This window comes from Carassius auratus, unplaced genomic scaffold, assembly GCF_003368295.1.
Source record: "Carassius auratus strain Wakin unplaced genomic scaffold, ASM336829v1 scaf_tig00217423, whole genome shotgun sequence".
Lineage (NCBI taxonomy): Eukaryota > Metazoa > Chordata > Actinopteri > Cypriniformes > Cyprinidae > Carassius > Carassius auratus.
In genome coordinates, this window is record NW_020529062.1 from 23,389 (window position 1) to 29,181 (window position 5,793).

Sequence of the window (5,793 nt, forward strand, 5' to 3'; positions counted from 1 at the left end):
TCACCTGCCGCTTCCAGCTTCTTTTTCGTGGCTAAGAAGGATGGAGGCTTGCGACCGTGTATTGATTACCGCCATCTCAACTCCCAAACGGTCAAATTTCGCTACCCCCTTCCTCTGGTCCCAGCAGCCCTGGAACAACTACGTGGGGCCCGTATATTCTCCAAGTTGGATCTGCGCAGTGCATACAATTGAATCCGTATCCGTCGGGGTGACGAGTGGAAGACTGCTTTAGTCACCCCTTCCGGCCACTATGAGTACAGGGTAATGCCGTTCGGCCTATCCAACGCCCCTGCTGTCTTTCAGAATTATATGAATCAAGTGTTCCGAGAGTACCTCAATAGATTTGTTGTAGTCTACTTGGATGATATCCTCATCTATTCATCATCACTTCCTGAACACAGACGCCATGTCACTCTGGTCCTGCAGAAATTGAGAGTCCATCACTTATTCCTGAAATTGGAGAAATGTGAATTTCACACCATGTCGGTACAGTTTTTGGGCTATATCATAAATCAGCATGGTGTGCAAATGGACCAGAGGAAGGTGGATACCATCCGGAACTGGCCGCAGCCCACTACAGTGAAAGAGCTTCAAAGATTCCTCGGATTTGCCAACTTTTATAGGAGATTCATCCATAACTACAGCATTATCAGTGCTCCTCTGACCTCCTCTTTGAAGGGCCAGACCAAGTCTCTATCCTTCTCCCCAGAAGCCATCCAAGCCTTCCAACAATTAAAAGACGCCTTTTCAACCGCTCCCGTCCTCGCCCATCCTGATCCAGATCTGCCATTTGTCGTCGAGGTTCATGCGTCTTCTACTGGAGTAGGAGCAGTCCTCTCCCAGCGGCAGGGTGAACCTTCCAGACTCCATCCATGTGCCTTCTTCTCCAAGAAGCTGTCCCCGGCGGAGCGAAACTATGACATCGGAAATCGGGAACTGCTTGCAATCAAGCTTGCCTTGGAAGAGTGGAGGCATTGGCTGGAGGGAGCCAATCACCAATTTCAAGTAATCACCGATCATCGTAATCTGGAAAACCTCAAAGAAGCCAAGCGGCTCAATCCTCGTCAGGCCCGCTGGGCTCTCTTCTTCACCCGTTTTGATTTCGTTGTTACCTACCGACCCGGCTGTAAGAATGGAAAAGCTGACGCTCTCTCTCGCCTCTATCATTCCTCGTCTGAGGAGTACCGCCCTGAACCCATTCTCCCTCCAGCCGTGTTCGCCTGTCCAATCCTCTGGGACATAGACGATCAGATATCCCAGGAAAACCGTCTCCATCCCACTCCGCCGGGAGGTCCAGAGGGGCTCACCTTTGTACCTCAACAATTCCGCACCGCCCTTCTGGACTCTGCTCATACAGCTCCGGGCTCTGGTCATCCAGGTAGCAGGCGTACCCTCTCGCTCCTCAGTCAACGGTACTGGTGGCCATCTATCTCCCAAGATGTCTCCCGGTTTGTCCAAGGGTGCTCAGTCTGCGCCATCACTAATACTCCCAGAAAACTCCCGGAGGGTAAACTCGTACCTCTTCCTATACCCCGTCGTCCATGGTCTCATCTAGGTGTAGACTTCATGACTGACCTTCCTAAATCTAACAACTTCACCTGTATTCTAGTAGCAGTGGATCGGTTCTCGAAGGCTTGCAAGCTGATCCCCTTACCTGGACTACCTACCGCCTTTGAGACCATGGTGTTTTGTTCCACCATGTTTTCAGAAATTTTGGAATTCCCGAAGATATAGTATCGGATAGAGGTCCGCAGTTCATATCTCGGGTATGGCAAGCCTTCTTCCGACTACTTGGGGTAACTGTTAGTCTATCCTCAGGATACCACCCTCAGACGAACGGCCAGACTGAGCGGAAGATCCAGGAGATAGGACAGTACCTCAGGTCATATTGCCACCAGTACCAGGACAGCTGGAGCCGCTACCTCCCCTGGGCTGAATACGCCCAGAATTCTCTCAGGCAATCCACCACCGGGCTCACTCCTTTTCAATGTATCCTGGGTTTTCAACCTCCTCTATTCCCTTGGTCTGGGGAGCCCTCGGAGGTTCCAGCCGTTGACTATTGGTTCCATCAGAGCGAGAGGGTATGGGACTCAGCTCACGTTCACCTCCAACAGGCAGTGCGAAGGCACAAGACCCAAGCTGATCGTCGACGGACAGACCCTCCCCAGTACCAACCGGGTCAGAAGGTGTGGCTTTCAACCCGAGACATCCGCCTTCGCCTGCCCTGCCGTAAGCTGAGTCCCCGATACATCGGACCATTTACCGTGCAGAGGCAGCTGAATGAAGTCACTTACAGGCTCAACCTCCCACCTCATTACAAGTTTTCACCCTCATTTCACGTCTCCTTGTTAAAACCCTTCATTGATCCTGTCACTTCTCCTCCCTCAGATCCAGGACCTAGGGACTTACCTCCTCCTCCCGTTCCAGTAGAAGAGGAGCCTATCTACCGTGTCCGCAACATCATGGATTCGCAGTGATGCACTCGGTGGCCATTCAATTGATATTTTCATCAACTGGCTTCATCTTAATTCAAACAAACAGACAAAATAATAAGTCAGCAATAACAGCAATAACCATTCTAGAGTAATAGTGTTGGTGAATACAGTTGCAGGTGTCAGTACTCACCATATTCAGTCATTTCCTTCACAAATCACAGATATGATGCACAGCTGATTTGCTCATTTTAGGAGCTATAAAAAAGATGTATATGTGAAAAACTATAACTGCGGACTTGAAAAGTCTTTTGAGAGATCAACATCAATGTTGTACCACACATAACTGCATTGAATTCAGACATACAAATGGAAATGTGAAACTTTTCACCTTTCTGTCTTTTCTTTTGAGGCACAAGAAGTCCATGTTCATTCCTCATTTCTTTAGGACTGGTTTGACTGATTTTCTTTGCGTTTCTGGTCTTCAGCTGTAAAACAAGAAAATATTTTTTGACCCCATGTTTAATCATTATTGTTGTTTAAAAATATAAATAAAGCAGATATAATTATATACTTCAAGCACAAGTTCCTTGGCAACTCTAGTAGGCTCCTGAGTTCATCTGTTCACATCAGATTCAGCGTCTGAGAAAATGCCATCATGCAAACTCTCAGTTTCTGCCTTACAACAGAGCATAAAAGAATGTGTGAGTGAGGGAGTAAAGGATGAAGATGAAGTGAAAAAGGCAGAGAAAGGCAGAATTTTGTGTATAAATTTAACAGAATGAGAGGAACATTAAGAGATTTAAGAGAACAGTACTGTCTGTTGGTGTGGATGCTAAAATACTTCTCATTATAGTTATTGGTCTTTGTGTGAACAACTTTAAGTGATCTTATTGCCCAAATTCATTGAAGATCTGATTTGTAGCACTTGAAAAGTTAAACTAGGATTTCCATTCTCTTGCTTCTAAGACAGATGTGTTCAGTAACATCACCATAGAAAGAAAGGCAGACTATGAGGTGTGGACAGATATCATGTACTGTTGAAACAGGAAGAGGCGGCACCAATTTGTAAAGATTAATAAAGAAAACAATGGACTTCATTTAAACTTCATGATATAAACACTCTTACAATGGGCACAATCTGATGGGAGCTGTGGTAATGGCCAATAACAGCAGTAGGAGTAAAAGTTGTAGAATTTTGTACAAGTACGCTTGTGCAATATAATATGATTATTGGATGAATTATTACTACTACAACATGCTCTTTGTTGGGTGTTCTTCCTGATGGGCTACGTGAACCAAAATTTAAGAAACATCAAATGCTGAGAAAAATGTATCTGACGTACCATTGGAAGTGTTTGCCTTTGCAGCTTTTGGTCTTCTTCATAAATGCACAAGATGGTCAAATTCAAATCTCATGACAGGCCTTCCTGAAATATAAACATGTTGAGACAGTGTGTTAAAATGATCTGTGACCAAAATATTTGATTAACACATAATATAAGGATGCGTTCATTAAAGCAAATCAGTTATAACTAAGATTCTTCAACATTACCTGTGAAGGGTTGATCCTTTGAAGGACTTGTTCAGCCCCTTTGACAGCTTCTTCAATATCAGCATTGGGAGCGTGGAGTTGAAGTTCCCTGTTAATTCTAGCAGAGAGAGAGAGAGAGAGAGAGAGAGAGAGAGAGAGAGAGAGATTTTACAAGAGATGGCTTCTTTAAAGATCTGCTGGATTACAGGTTGTTGTGGAGTATGTAATCCGACGTAACTGCAAGACAGAAAAAACACTGAATTACAATTACATCACAAAAAGATATTAAAGGCATGGCAAACTTAGTGGTTGCTGTGCTTTACAAACAGTGTAGAGTAAAAACACAATTACTGTGGTAAAATCCTGGTAAGTGTTGAGGTTATTGTGTGTTAGTAAATACAATTACCAGAGTAAAACTATGGTTACTATGGTAAACCCATAGTAAATGTCGTGGTTATTGTGTGTTAGTGAATACAAATACCAGAGTAAAACTATGGTTACTATGGTAAACCCATAGTAAATGTCGTGGTTATTGTGTGTTAGTGAATACAAATACCAGAGTAAAACTATGGTTACTATGGTAAACCCATAGTAAATGTCGTGGTTATTGTGTGTTAGTGAATACAAATACCAGAGTAAAACTATGGTTACTATGGTAAACCCATAGTAAATGTCGTGGTTATTGTGTGTTAGTGAATACAAATACCAGAGTAAAACTATGGTTACTATGGTAAACCCATAGTAAATGTCGTGGTTATGTGCGTTACAAATTCCAGAGTATACGGTTACAGTAGGAGAAGCATGGTAAATATGCTGTAGTTACTGTGTGTGTATTGGCTACACATGACGTGGTCAAGCAAAAGTTAGGCTAGTATTGTAAAAATATGCTAAATGTGTGGACTTTTTACACGATCACGATTATCACGCGATATTGGGTTGGGTGCTTTGTTGTGCTTGTTTTAGTCGTGTCTAAAAGCTGAAGACCCATATGTCACATCATTATTTATTTAAAACTGCAACAGGTCTATAAACAGTACAGGTTAGCTTAGGCTAATGACAATGGTAGGCTAGCTGAGCAGCCCACTGACCCATAATTTGAGCATAAACTGCCCTTTAAAAACACGACCCTGTCTAACGTGATGCAGAAATACTGAAATAATTAAAACAATACGCTTAACAACGTGATATCATTACAAAGAGAAGAAGAAAAAAATATATTTACCCTTGCTTACCTGTTTGAAGGTGTACGCGCATCAGGTGAACTGAACGAGCCTCGCTGGTGACGTCACTGCCGCTGAAGATGATGCGTGTTATTTGGACGCATCTGCTCTCCACCGAAATTAATGGGAAGGATTGGCGTATCATATGCACGCAAAATGGCATTTGGCGTATGCATTACACGCAAATAGAAAGTGTAAAGTCGTGTTATTTATACGCAGACTGATGAGAACGGGTTGACGTCACACATCCTTTCATTACTATGCAACATAGTTTTCTCCTCAGATGAGTATTTAACATCTTTATTCTTGTGGGGATTAGTGTGTAAGTGCTGTACACACACATACACACACACACACACACCGGTCAGAGTTTGGGATAAGATTGATTTTTTTATGTGTTGTTGTTGTTGTTGTTGGAGTTTACTCATCAAAACTGCATTTATTTGATCAAAAATACAGGAAAAAAGTGAAATATTATTATGAAGTAAAACAACTTTTTTTTATTTTAATATACATTAAAATTTATTTTATTTCTGTGATTGTCAGCATCATTCCTCCAGTCTTCAGTGTCACATGATCTTCACAAATCAGAATGATATGATGATTT

At 42.8% G+C, this 5,793-nt stretch overlaps 1 long non-coding RNA gene across 1 annotated transcript; it reads right to left on the reverse strand.

Annotated features, from left to right (window-relative positions):
* Positions 1 to 2,861: 2,861 nt before the first annotated feature.
* LOC113100949 (uncharacterized) lies at positions 2,862 to 3,838 on the reverse strand. Its single transcript, XR_003289860.1, has 3 exons — positions 3,779 to 3,838; positions 3,007 to 3,111; positions 2,862 to 2,920 (listed from the first exon to the last, which is right to left on the reverse strand). It is a non-coding gene; the product is annotated as an uncharacterized LOC113100949 (long non-coding RNA).
* Positions 3,839 to 5,793: the final 1,955 nt, after the last annotated feature.